At 43.6% G+C, this 13,963-nt stretch overlaps 1 protein-coding gene and 1 non-coding gene across 3 annotated transcripts in view; both read right to left on the bottom strand.

Moving 5' to 3' along the window:
• NELL1 (neural EGFL like 1) overlaps positions 1–13,963 on the bottom strand; it is a 619,484-nt gene that overhangs the window by 372,552 nt on the left and 232,969 nt on the right. The gene's annotated exons all lie outside the window — the stretch shown is intronic.
• On the bottom strand, positions 1,235–1,372 carry LOC148092030 (small nucleolar RNA SNORA7). The gene has a single exon (XR_015715329.1). It is a non-coding gene; the product is annotated as a small nucleolar RNA SNORA7 (small nucleolar RNA).

Raw genomic sequence — 13,963 nt, 5'->3', positions numbered from 1 at the left:
ACAGAGAAATAATTAAAAATTGATGAGCTTGCAGTATTTATTACCTTTGATCTTAATACAATTTATTTAATTGCAAATTGACATAATTTAATTTTACATATGGACTGTGTTAATCAGCTGTCTCTCAAGATTCCTGACCGTCTTCTAAGTGCCCAGTACCAGCCAGTTCCAGCACATCCCCCCCAAAAATAGTTAGTCCCAGAGCTGGTCCCAGAGCCCATATTTCTAAATCTAGGGTTCTTTCTTCTTTTTCCTTCAGCAAATTGCCAAGACAACACTGTTCATACATATATTGCTTACCATCGAAAGGAGATACGACCAAACTCTAGCTCTTGTGACAACTCACTTCTTTTTCTCCAGGTTTTAAAAGGTATGAAGACTAATAGATTTTTATCCCACAGCCTATAAATAGCTAGCTTGCTCATTAAATACATAATTCCTATACCAGTTTACTATTTGCTTCTTTGCTAGTGCCGAATTCTCTTGGCCAAACTTTGATAAAGTGCCATCAAAGAAATATTATAAACCAGTAGTCTCCCGAACATCTATGCATAGGAATCCACAGAGGATGCTTTCTGAACTATACACCACACAAACTCAGTAATATATCACAACTGGGGAGGAACGGGCCCCAGGAATCTCTATTTTTAGCAAGAGCTGATGGTGATTCCGGTGTAATTAGGCCAGCATCTGTCGTCAAATAAACATTTGAGAAGTATTAGCATAAATGATAAAATCAGTCTAAAGAACGAGCCATTCAGCAAGCCTAATAGGGCCTATTCTTTCTTATACCTTTCCTGGGGTCCTTTCTGATCTTATCCGTATCAATCTTTACAGTAATGCTTTGTGTCAGTCCCGCAGCATAATATGAGTAAGACATAATTTCACTAGTTTTCCTATAAAAGTTAATAAGACAAAATTTTCAGCATATATTTCTCTGAAGTGTTTCCAACCTTTCTGCTTCCTTTTCATTTCCCTGAATTCTCTATCCTCTTGTATCTACTTGCTCTAAGGAATTAGATACGCTTATTCTCACTAACAGGTAAAGGATTGACATGGGATCAACCACAATTTCACTCTTCCTCACTCTATAGCCAATCTCACCCACAAACCCAGCTGGCTTCATGCTGTATCCCTCCAGAGCCAACCACTTCTCGCTACCGTTTCCACTAGAACTCTGGTCACAAGCCACCATCCTGGTGCTAAGTTATTAAAACGGCATCACGACGGATTTTCCTGCTTCTGCCTTTTCCAATCACCAGCTACAGAGCAAGCAGAGAATGGAATGGGTACCTCTGCCAGGCTTGCTTTCCCTCCCATTTCTGAAGCTGGCAGAACATTAGCCAGTCTCCAGACATAATCCTGGGAGGTTCAGAATTATATTTTTAAAGTATCAATAACATGTCATCCTTCTGCTGGAAACTTTTCAATGACTTCCCATCTTAGGGAGAATGGGGGGGCTGGATGAAAGAAGGTGAGGGATTTAGCAAAAAAAATACACACACATAAGTGTGTGTGTGTGTGTGTGTAAAACATATAGACACAGACAATAGTGTGGTGATAAGCAGAGGGAAAGAGGGCAGGGGCGAGGAGGTAAATGGGGATGGAAAGAGACTTTGCTTTGGGTGATGGGTGCCCGATGCAGTGTGCAGATGATGTTTTGTTGAGTGGTACACTTGAAACCAGTGAGGTTTTGTGAACCAATGTCACCATAATAAATTCAATTTTTTAAAAAAAGAGAAGAAATCCAATATCCTAGTTACCATGACCTACCAGGAGCCTCACCATCGCCTCTCTGCTCCCCTCCCACCGGCCCCGTCTTCCATCAGGCTCCATCCGCACGGCCACGCCATCCCCGACCGATCGCTGTAAAACAGCACACGCCCAGCAGCTCCCAGCAGCATTTCTTTCTCAGAGCCCTTATCTCACCACTTGACAGAGTCTGTGGGATCACCTGTCCCCCTTAACTAGAAAGTTGGCTCCGTGAGAACAGGGATTTGTTGGTTTGGTTCACTACAGTTTCCCCGATCCTGGCACAGCATCTGCCACGTGCCATAGTCGTTGTTCAATGAATATTCTGAACGTAAGTTATGGGGTAAAAGGTAATTACTGTCACCTCCCCACTGCTACTACTCTTTTCACAAATGACCTACTTCTTCTCTGTCTACCCTGGAGATTGAGCCACCCTTCGGCATATCGAATTCATCTCGATGAGGGCTGGCTTCATAATTTGTGAGATCCGGTGCAAAACAAAAACTTGGGGCCCATGTTCAAGAATTGCTATTAATAATTCCAAGATGGCAACAGCAGAATATTAAACCAAGGGTGAGGCCTTTCTAAGCTCAGAACCCTGGGCAGCTGCCCATGAAGCCGGCCCTGCCTCCAGTGCTCGGAACGTGCCACACTTGCGCTAGTGCCGAATCGGCACCTGAACCTCCCACCTTCCCTTCTCCCTGACCTGCAGGTCCCAGGCTCTCCCTCAGGGAGACATTTATTTCCAAGTGCCCTGGGCTAGATTAGACCACCTTACATTCCCACCACGTATTACCTCTTTGATAAAGCCATCGCCCCCCTTATGATAACTGTTGATTTGGGCTTTCTCTGCTGGGCTTAATGTAGCAGGCAATGCACTATGTAACCGTATTCCTACCGCCAGGCCTGGAACCTAGTTGGTGCCCAGCACCTCCTTGTTAAATTGGCTAAAATGAGGAACTGGCTAGGTGCGGAATTTGAGATATCAGAAAGCAGAATGGAAAGGTATTTGGATAATCAGGGCACTCTCAGGCCATGATAAAACTGGCTCCTGTTCAAAGAGACTAGGCCCCAGGCAGTCTACTGGACATCTCTGGCCCAGGCGTGGGAGGTGTGGACATAGGAGAGCTTTGGCTAAAAGCTGACAGCTCGGCAGCCTTGGCAGTGAAGCAGGTAACACGGGGGAGCATAAGATGTGACTGTCAGGAGGGACAAGCCCAAGAGAAGGGAAATAAAAGAGGCAGTATTCCCCGATCATGGTGAACCCGAGGCTGCCCTGTTGGCCTCTCAATTTAACACGTAGGCGGGAGCCATGGCAGCCAGTCGGTGGGGTTGGCAGCAGTGCCGTCGTGATTCAGGGAACAGCATCGGGGGAAAGGCCTGCATAAATCTAGCCCAGGAGTCCGAACATCAGCCCAGCACGCGCAGTGCCAGGAAGGGTCTAAAGTACAGTCAATAAATCAAGGCTGAACTCACCAGCCACAGGAATCAGAGAAACCCTCTGGCATTCAGGGGGAACTGGAACACTCAGCAGATAGATAGAAGCTAGCATCTCATAGCCTGGCCTTCCAGAAGCCTGCTGCTCAGATTAATTCCAGGTCCCAGGCACAGGCTGGTGTAAACGGGCGTGGCCCTGGGACGGATGGGGCTGGGTCTGCACGTGGAAGTCCTCAGGGCCTACACCAATATAGTATGAGAAAAGGCGGAGTTGATGCAGGCGGGACTTCCTGGCTCCTCTATGTGACTGTCTCATCCAGGGGCGTCCCAGAAAACTCACCTCACCAGATACATTCCAGGCTAAGTTTCTAGCACGCCACTGGAGCAGACAGTTCTTCAGCTGTCTCAACACCCATTCCCAATTCCTTCCTTGCCTACCTTCTACCACAGAGACTGAAAAAGGCAAAACGTGCAACTTTCCAACACCCTTTGCAGCCAGGATGGCCATGGGACACAACACCATCCAATGGGACAGAAGAGGCTATGTCTATGGGAGCTTTAGGGAAAGACTTTTCTCTCCTGATTCAAGGGGCAGACATGGCCACCACTGTTTCTCTTTCTTCTTATCTTGAACAAGAACGTGATGTTTAAAGTACAGAAGCCACCTGGATACCATGAGGCAAGACTGAGAATGAAAACAAACATGCACGAAATGGAAAAAAGAAAAAGAAAAGAGGCTGGATCCTTGAAAGCATCACTGAACCAATATCCAGACATCGCGCTATGAGGGGGGGAGGGGGACCTTATTGTAGCAGAAAGCACACCTAAAATGTTTACTTATACCGTTGACTCTGTCACCACTGAAACCAGTATGTGCAACATTAGAGATTATTTCTAAAATGATGCACAGTGGCGAAGAGTCAGACACTGGAGTTTGGGTTCAAATCCCAGCCATGCTGCTTATCAGCTGTATGAACTTGAGCAAGTTTCTCAATCTCTCTGTGCTTTTGTCCTCAAATGAAAATGGAAATCATAATGAAACTTCCATTATATAGTAGATGAAGGGTTAAAAACATAAGGTTTTAGAACACTACTCAGAATATGCTAAATGTTCAGTGAATACTGGCAATTACAATGACGCTGCTGCTAGAATAAAAGGAAGTCAGAAAATGAGCCATCGCTGCTAGCCCTTTTATGTCTTATTAACCAAGCTGCAGTCCTACACTTTTCTTCTAGTACAAATTAACCCTGGCTTTCTCTTTTTGTATTATACAGTTGTTTTTCCTGTGGTAGCATCTAATTCATATATGCAATTTTAAATGGAGAGGGATAGAAAATATATTGCCTACTTATCACCAATAGACGTGTCAAACCAAGATCATCTCTGCAAAAAACAACCAAAGGCAAATAAAACAACAAAAGCATTTACAAACTCTTGCCTTGCTGATTGAACCTACTATCTCCCAGGTTTCTTGTACAGTTATAATAAGGTAATTTGACCTTCGCAGACTCATGGCTCACATATAAATAATCCCATGTGCCTCGGTGCAGCTAGGAGGATAAGATGCATGCAGCTTGCTCATAAACCAAGTATGTTAAACCCTAACTATAAACAAGTAAACAGTATTCAGTTGACAATACAAAGTATCATATGTCATCTATTTTATTCATAAACTTAATGGACCGTGAAAAAGACCTATTTACATTCCTGTAGTATTATTTAACTACCAACTAATACTTCTCTCCATGCCCAGCAAGAAAGGCTCCCAATATATCTGTCCCTTACTAATAAATTAGTCAGTCAGGAAAAAAAGAGAGGGGGACTTTCATTTTCAGCAGTAAGGCAGAATAAATGTCCTGATAAGTACCTATTTTATAAATTAGTTTGATAAAAATATAACAAACTCTCCTCCAAACGACTCTCCGAGCTTGCAAGAATGCAGGGGATATTTGCAGGGGCCAGAAAAGAAGAGGGATCTACGACTGCTGATCAAATGACTACCAGGTCTCAATGTTTGGGAAGAGAGAAAAGCACAGACCATCCCAAAATGGGAAACAAAATCCTTAAATAAAGCTTTGAGTTCCTAAAGAATGACTCATGCATTAGGGAATGTGAGCTAAAAACATGTCTGTTCACCAGAAAAGGGAGGTGGGCAAGGAATATGCCTCTCTTTATAAATAATAATATCCCAGGGAATTTGTACAACCCCCCGCCTATACTGACAGTGTCAGGATCAAATCTATTTATGTATAGTATGAGACACCTCTGGCCAAAAAATTGACATAAAGTGGCCCTAAATTAATAGTTCCCAAGTCCACCCGGAGAAAGGAAAAATCAAATACCCTTTAGCCCTGTGCTGTCCAATCAGTTGGCCAATAGATATATGAGACTAAGTTAAATTTACATAAATTAAAATGTAATTTAATTTAAAATTCAGTTCCTCACATTAGCCACATTTCAACTGCTCAATAGTCAGTCACATGTGACTAGTGGCTTCCATAGTAGACAGCAGAGACATAAAACATTCCCGTCATTGCAGAAATTTCTATTTAAGAATACTGGTCTATACAGACATGCTCTTAATCCAGGCTTCGCAGGATTCCCACAGCTAACTCTGCTGGAAATGAGTTCACAATCCACAATTACTAAACAAACAAGGCAACCATCAAAAGGGACCAGGTAGACTTGAAAAACAACTAACAGAACTTCTAGACATATATATATGTGTATATAAGCATTATACGTAATATGTCTGCTTGTGTGTTTGTGTGTGTGTAATCAAAAAAATTTTAAAAATTCAGTGAGTCAAGAAATACTTCATTAACTGGTAGCGACATCTAAATAAATTACCAACAATGCATCAGAGCACTTTCCACGGAAAGTATAGAAATATGGTTAAAGATACATGAATGACCAAGTGAGAAAATCTAATAGCTCTAAGGAGAAGAAAAATAAAGAGAATGAGAGAGAGGATAGCTGAAAATTTTCCACATTTTAGGACAATCACCTTAATATCTGATAATAGATTAAGTGCAGAGAGTGGTATGTCTGTACAATGCAATGTTACACAGCCATTATAAGTCACTTTCTAAAAGATTGTTTCTACCTTAGGAAAATGCTAATGATAAAATATTAAGAGGAAACATGGTATTAAAAGTATGATATCCATTTTATTCAAATATTGATGTTGCTGTAAACATTGACAATGATAGATATGTGCACACGAAAAGACTGAAAGTAAATGTGCCAAACATAAATACAAATTATATCTGGGGTTGCGGGGTTGAAATCATTGGTGATTTTTATCTTCATTCTCTAAGTGAACACTGCTATAATCTGAACAGAACAGAATTAACAAATAAGGTTTAGAACTTATTTTTTGTGAAAGCACTGGCAACTTTAAAATTTATTCTTACTCCTCTACTGAGTTCAACAGATAAAAGTTAACACGCTACAAGGAAATAAAAGCAGAAGAAAATAAACCAAAGAGAAAGATAAAATGTCTCTGAATTTGATTTATAGGAGGCCATAACCTGGTTCTCATTATCACTGAGTCCTAATTAAACAAGGAAACTGGCCTTAGATATATAACTGAAAACCAAACACAGAAGGACCCCAATTCCCCAGACTTCTGGTTTCACAAGAGCATTAGCTGAATATCCAGAGGGCTGGCCAAAACACAAACCTCAGCCAAGACATTTCATCCATAACAGTTGTCTGTGCGACTGAAAGGTCAAACTGTGTCTCAAAAAGTGCAAACCATCCAACCACACAGATACATCAAATCCTCGGGACACTTCCCGATCCCCTACAGTCCCTAAACCCAGGCAGGCAGGGACAGTAACAGTTTTCTTACCGAGGATACCCATTCCACCAAGTCTCTTCTGCTGACCCTGAAAGAAATATCTAATGTAATCTTAAAGTTCAATTCACAAGCTAACATCCAATACTGTAGGCTGTCACTTTCCCAAACCCGTCGTTCCTATCGCGTAATATATCATGATGAGCCTCCGATCACTTCATTGAGCTCTGTGCTGGCAATCTCTCAACCACCTATTCAGCAGGTCACCAGAGGGCTTGCTGAGGATGGAGAAATTTTAAGATCTTCAATCTTGTTTTCGGCTATAATGTACCTGCCATCAGAATAACAGCGGTTAATGGTTTTTCCATTTCTTTTCCGTTAAAGAACTAGATGAATGAGAGGGGACTGAAAGCTGGAAGCTAAGCCACTAGGAGATTCTTCCCTTTATTTAAATCGAATATTCTCCTGTGCCCTTTATTCAACCCCTCTCCTGCTCCCCTCTTCCTCTCCTGCTCCCCCTTGGAACTGTGAGCCTGAATCCAAGACTCACAGCAGCAAGCAGTGCAGGGAAAAATAAGTTTGGAGCTCAGAAAATCAGAAGGATCTAGCTGAAGTCATTTAAATGGAGTTTTCAGAGAAAACCCTGGTAAGTCAGGCTCTTGCACAGTAACTCGGATCACAGTTAGGTTTTCCTAGTGATTTTGGGTGGTGACAGTGGGGAGGGGGAGGGTGATGACGGGATGGGGGGGCGATACATGGAGGAAGAAAGGATATAAACTGGGAAACATGGCAAATATAAACTTATGAAACAAAACAAATTTGTTCTACAAGCACCAAACTGACAAAAAATGTAAGTCAAAGGAAGACACAGTACAGACCTAATTATGATGTAAAGTTTAAACGAAGCTGAATTTTGCCATTTATTAAAGACAAATCGTTTCTCTGCCTTCGGTGAATGTCAGTAAAGCTCAACAGCACAAGCATATCCCTATATCCAAACAAGAGTTGCACAGGGAAGCAAAGAGTTCTGTGCCCCACTTAATCCCTTCATTTCCAAAAACAGGTGCAAAATCTGTATAATTCTGAGCTTGGCATCTGAAACACTGAAGTTAACGCTACCAAACCCACATGACGGGGGACAAGACAGGAACAGTGTTAGCAGGCTCAGGGGCTTCTCCTTTAATTTGTGTTGCATTAACCCAGAAAGGAAATATATTTTCATTAGACTTCAACATTTTGCAAAGGGAGAGAGCAGAGTTTGGGGATGTGAACTTTTCAGAGCAACATATAAATTAAAAAACAGGAGAGTTTTTCAAATTAAAAGAAATATAAACTTTCCAACGAATTTGCCTTCAAAATAAATCATGGGGAGCTCAACTGCTTAGAGCATTGCCCCGATACACCAAGGTTGGTATTCGATGGGGCACATGCAAGAATTAACCAATAAATGCACAGATAGGTGGAACAACAAATCGATGTTTTTCTCTCTCTCAAATCATTTTTTTAAAAATAAATAAAAAATAAAATAAAATATTGGAGACATATACAACTCCTCAATACACATTGCAGATAACACAAAATGTACCTCATCTTGTACTCTGGCCAAATACAGAAAAAATAAAAGAGGGTGAGAGAAGTATAGAGAGGGAAAAAGATAACTAAAAGATGACTAGAATAAACTCAGACAAGGAGACAGTCGATTCTCAGGGAAATAAATTAATGAATATAACTGGTTTTGTTAATCCCAGCTCCTCATTTCATCAGTTATCTCTGACCTTTGGGATTAAGTCTTCAGCATGCATCATTAATTTAAACGAGATCTGTTAACTAAATGTTTTTATTTTATGTTCTTTAGCTCTAAGTGGGTCATATTTTTCTAGCCAAAGCATGACATTAAGGCCACAGGAGGAAATGATTCTTTTAGCACCAAGACCAGAGATGGCTTAAAGCACCAGGTCTCAATCCTGGCTGCAAACTAGAATCACAAGGAGAGCTTTACAAGAAAATACTGATGTCCCAATAAAACACAGATGCCCAATCCTATCTACCCTGGACTAATTAAATCAGTATCTCCCAGGAACAGACACAAACTAGGAAATCTGTGCTGCGTGAAAAACATTTTTGCATCCCCTCAAAAATGAAGAATGGCTTCTAGAGTGTAGGTACCTAAGGTTTTTACATAATTACATTTTGGTTTTTTGCTCCATTTTCAGCTGGATTCTGCAGGAAAGAAATGAGTTTCTGTTAGCAAAAGCAGCTAGGAGTTAACAGAAGAGAAGGGAGCTAGACTGGCTGAGCCTGATTAAGTCTGGGAGTTACAGCTTCAGACACCCCAGGAGAAAACCACATCCTCTGCCAAAGGGGACTTAAACTAGGAAAGATCAGCTTTCCAGTCTCCCTGGGGGACAACTGACTATTAACCGGGATTACCAAGGGAGGTACAGGGGAAAATCTTTTGCTAGGTGCACGCATAGTAGAAGCCGAGATGGTGCAGGGGTGGTCCTACTGTGAGGTGTGCGCAATAGGAGACAAGTGGGCGAAGATAAAGGAGAGGAGTCTCGCCTAGAAAACCTGGGAAGAAGACTGGATTGGGGAAAGGGAAGACCCAGCACAACCCTGTGAAGGATCGGGAAAGAGACTGGGTAGTCTGAAAGAATGCCCCTCTCTCCCAAGTCCAAGGTCATCTAATGAAAGTTGAACAAGGGCCCACCGTGGTAGCACAAGTTCGCCTGTCCCTTAGAGCACTCTCTCTATCTGCACGGGTTCCGAGCAGGGGCCTGGGTGGATCAGCGCAGTGCTCGTCAGAGAACAGCTGGGAACAGAGACTAAGCTAGCCCAAAGGGGACAGAGACTGAGCGAGCCCAAAGGGGACAGAGACTGAGCTAGCCCAAAGGGGACAGAGACTGACCTAGCCTGAGCTGTGGCATGGACTGAATTGAGCCACAGCCGCTTCGGATGCCATGCCAATGCCAGTAATGGAACAATACCTCTGGATCCTGGTCCTTCTGGCCTTAGTGAAGACAAGGCTCGACGTCTTCCACAGCCGGACGGAGCTGAGCCACTGATCGTGGATGCGACACTGAGCCCCTGGGGACAGTCCTTTGTGATTGCCCCAGCCCCAGGGTACCTTACCACTACACCTCATATTCCTGTGCATTGGTCCCCAAAATACTTTTCTTGCAACTCCATGTAAGAGCCCTATTTCCACCAGCAACATTTCTAAGAACCAGTTTTGGAGACATGTTGTTCCTGCAGACTCAAATCCACCTGACTTTTTGTAACATATGCAAAAGGAACTAGACTGCTGGAAAAGATAAGCTGCAGCAGGAATTCTGCCTGAAAGGACACCTGAAGCACAGCTCAGCTCACTCTCTCCGCTCCACCACCAAGTCCACCCCAGCAGTACAACTCCCTGCTGCACTGCCTTTTAAATGCTCATTTTCATCCCCCTCCCCCTGCAAAATGAACTGTTCCAGAGAGAGAGCTAAGGTTTCGGGGAAATTAAACTGCCTCTTGCTAAAAAGCGAAACAAAGCAGAAAAAAAGGTATTTTAGGAACTGTGAGGAGTAAGAAATTTCTCTTTAAAACTGACCCTCGCCCTGGCTGGTGTTGCTCTTGGTTAGAGTCGCCCTGTGCATTGAAGGGTCTCGGGTTCAATTCCTGGTCAAGGGCACGTACCTAGGTTGCAGGTTGGATCGCCGGCCCTAGTCAAGGCATGACTGGGAGGCAACCAATCAGTGTCTTTCTTTCACATCAATGTTTCTCTCTCTCATTCGCTCCCTCGCTCTCCTCTCCCTCCCTCCCACTCTCTCTAAAAATCAATGGACAGAATATCCTTGGGTGAGGGGTAACAGAAAAAAACCCTGACCCTCTGCCATCTGGTCCCACCTGCAGAATCCCAGAACCTGAAAGGCGGTTATCAGTCACGGCTGAGATGACACGACTCAGAGAGAATCACAGCATTATTTGCAGGCAATGCACCGACATCGGAGAGTTAACAGTGCGGAGGAGCGAGCGGGCCCGAGGCCGGGCCTCCTCTCTGCCTGGCGAGGAGTCTCAGAGAGGAAGCTGAGCACTGGGCTCCGCACACTCGCATTATTCCTTTTTCCTGCAAGGTTCGCGGTTAGTTTTGTTAACTTTCATTAACAGTCTCTAGCGTTTCACTTGCTCCTAAGAGAAGACATGCTCCCTGCCTGGCAGGACCTTGAGAACCAGGTAGAAAAGCCAGGAATACAGATGGCACAGCTTAGGCAGGTTCCCCCAAGTGCCCGAGGGAGCCGCCTTGAGCTCCAATCGGAGGTGTCCCGTGAGGCTGGCTGCCACTCTCAGAGAGGGTGGGTGATGCCTCACCAGAACGGAAACATTCTCCCTGCAAATGTCATTCAAAATAGATTTTGTTCCTAGGCCTTCCCTCCACCCAATCCCTTATCCTCAGCGAAAGAAGAAGAATCACCAGGGCTGATTTTCTTCCTTCCCCCAAAGAATGCGTGTTAATCCTTCACAGGACGCTGAGTAGGAAATGTCCCAACAGGGCTGGAACCAGCCAGGGCTTCTAAGGAAGTGGGGTCAGGGATCTGGCTGGACAGCAAAGCCAGCGGAAGGTACTTGTGTGGAGCAGGGGTACCTGTGTCTAAACTTAGCAGTGTGACCTTGAGCAAGATAATCTCTCTAAGCTCAAGTTTCTCACCTGTAAAGTATGTACAATAAGATTATTTCACTCAAAAGATCATCATAATAAAGATATTTTACAATTTAATAATGAGTGCAAAATGCTCAGCACAGTGTTGGACACAAAGTAAATGCACAATTTATTCATTTATTCAAGAAGTATTTAATGTGTGTATGAAACGTGCCAGGCAATGTTCTAGGGGCTGGGCCAATAAATACAACAGACAAAAATCCCCACCTTCAGGGATTGGGGAAAAAGAGGAACACCTACTACTAATTAAATTGCATAGTGTTTTAGATGGCAGTAATTGTTATGGAGAGTACAGGGGTGGGCAAGAGTGGGTTTACAGTGGCACTGCCACATTCATTTGAGTTAGTAAAGCTACTAGAATAATCATAACCTGCATGTCTTTTTCCATACGAGCAACTGAACCTATTTTTGCCAACCCCTGTATAAAATGGAGAAGGGGGGATAGGAAGTCAAGTTGATACGCAATTTTAAATAGACTGTTCTCATTTGATGACTTGTGAGTAAAACACTGAAAAGATGAGGGAATGAGCCATGCAGAAGAAAGTCACTGCAAAGGCCCAGAGGGAGAAGCTTGCCTGGTGTGTCTGCCAAGCAGCAAGGAGGCCAGTGTGGCAGGAAGAGGCTAAGTCTGCGGAACATCAGGAGGAGACGGGATCTGGGAGGTAAGGGCATAGCAGGCCAGGTAGGACTTTGACGCTTGGCTTTTACACTGACTGAATTAGGAAGCTGCTGAAGAGGTCTGGGAAGATGAGTGACATAATCTGATCTACACCTTAACCTGATCACATTAGCAGCAGTGTGCAGAAGAGATGGGGGGAGGTGGGGTATGCAAGAGTAGAAACAGAGAGATGAGCTAAGAGACTAGTGCAGTGATAAAGGTGAGAGTTGTAAAGATGGTGAGATGTGGTCAGATAGACTGTGCATATATTTTGAAGGTTGAGTTGACAGGATCTGCTGATCAATTAAACGTGCAATGTGAGAAACAGGGACCAAGGATGACTCCCAACGTTTTCGCCTGAGCAACTGGAATGACTGAAGGAGAAGCAGGCTGGGGAGGGTGGGTCACAGGGAATATAAGTTTGCGTGCCTTCTGCACATCAAGCAGAGATCTAACATAAGCAGTAAAATATCTGAATCTGGGAGGGAGGGGTCAGGTCCGGACTCAGATGTAAACAGGGGCATCCTTAGTACATCGATGCTGTTTAAAGCCATGAGACTGAATGAGATCAACAAGGGAATAAAAACAGAAAGAGACGCACATGAAGAAAGCCCTGGAGCGCTTCAGCATGAACCCGGGAAGATGAGGAGGAACCAGCAAGGGAGACGGAGAAGCAGCCGCCGAGGAGGAAAACCAGGCGATTCCTACGTGACCTACAGTTCCTTAGACGAAATTCATTCACCTACGTGTGCATGACCCCATGCATCCATCCATGCATCTCGTCTAGCAAAACAGTCCAGCCCTGGCCAGTGTGGCTCAGTTGGCTGAGCATGGTCCCATGCACCAAAAGAGCCCCAGTTGGATTCCTGTTCAGGGCGCACACATACCCAGGTGGCAGGTTTGATCCCCGGGAGGCAACTGACCGATATTTCTCTCTCACATAGACGTGTCTTTCTCTCTCTCTTTCTCAAATCAATAAAAACATTTTTGTTTTAAAGTTCAGAACATGGACTTTAGAATGAGATAAACCTAGATTCCAATCCAGATTCTTCCACTGACCAGGTCTGGGGCCCAGTAAAGTTCTTTAACCTTGTGGAGTCTCTGCTTCTTTGACTATAAAATGAGGAGAGTAATAACACCAGCGACATGGGATTGTAAGGATTAAATGAGACTTTATATATAAAGCACAGAGCTTGGTACACCAAGTGCTCAATAAAGAATGGCTATAGGTTCTATAGTTATCATTCATCAAATACTTTCTAAGAACCTACAGTAAATGCCAAAAACACCGTGTCGGGCACTGAGAAGATAATTAAATCCTGCAGAAGATAAAAGATGATACATGGAAATTTCAAAAACACTATATAGCCCATGGTCCCCAAGACTGTTCCTGTCTGATTTATAGAGTGTCCTCAGCAAGTGAGACAAGGGTGGCACTCCAGTGTTTCATGAGTGAATGAATGAGTGAGAGAGAGAGAGAGAGACTGACATGGAGAAAGACTTTGATTTTGTGGCAGAGAGAGATTCCTGAGAGATGAAATGGACAAAGAACACTTCATTAATGAGATGAGAAGAAAAGCTTTAGGTGAGTTTTTCCCACTGGACGAATCACAA

This window comes from Miniopterus natalensis, chromosome 11 (genome assembly GCF_054644295.1).
Source record: "Miniopterus natalensis isolate mMinNat1 chromosome 11, mMinNat1.hap1, whole genome shotgun sequence".
Classification (NCBI taxonomy): domain Eukaryota; kingdom Metazoa; phylum Chordata; class Mammalia; order Chiroptera; family Miniopteridae; genus Miniopterus; species Miniopterus natalensis.
Note: the sequence above shows the minus strand (reverse complement) of the source record. Positions and strands in the feature narration are given on the sequence as shown.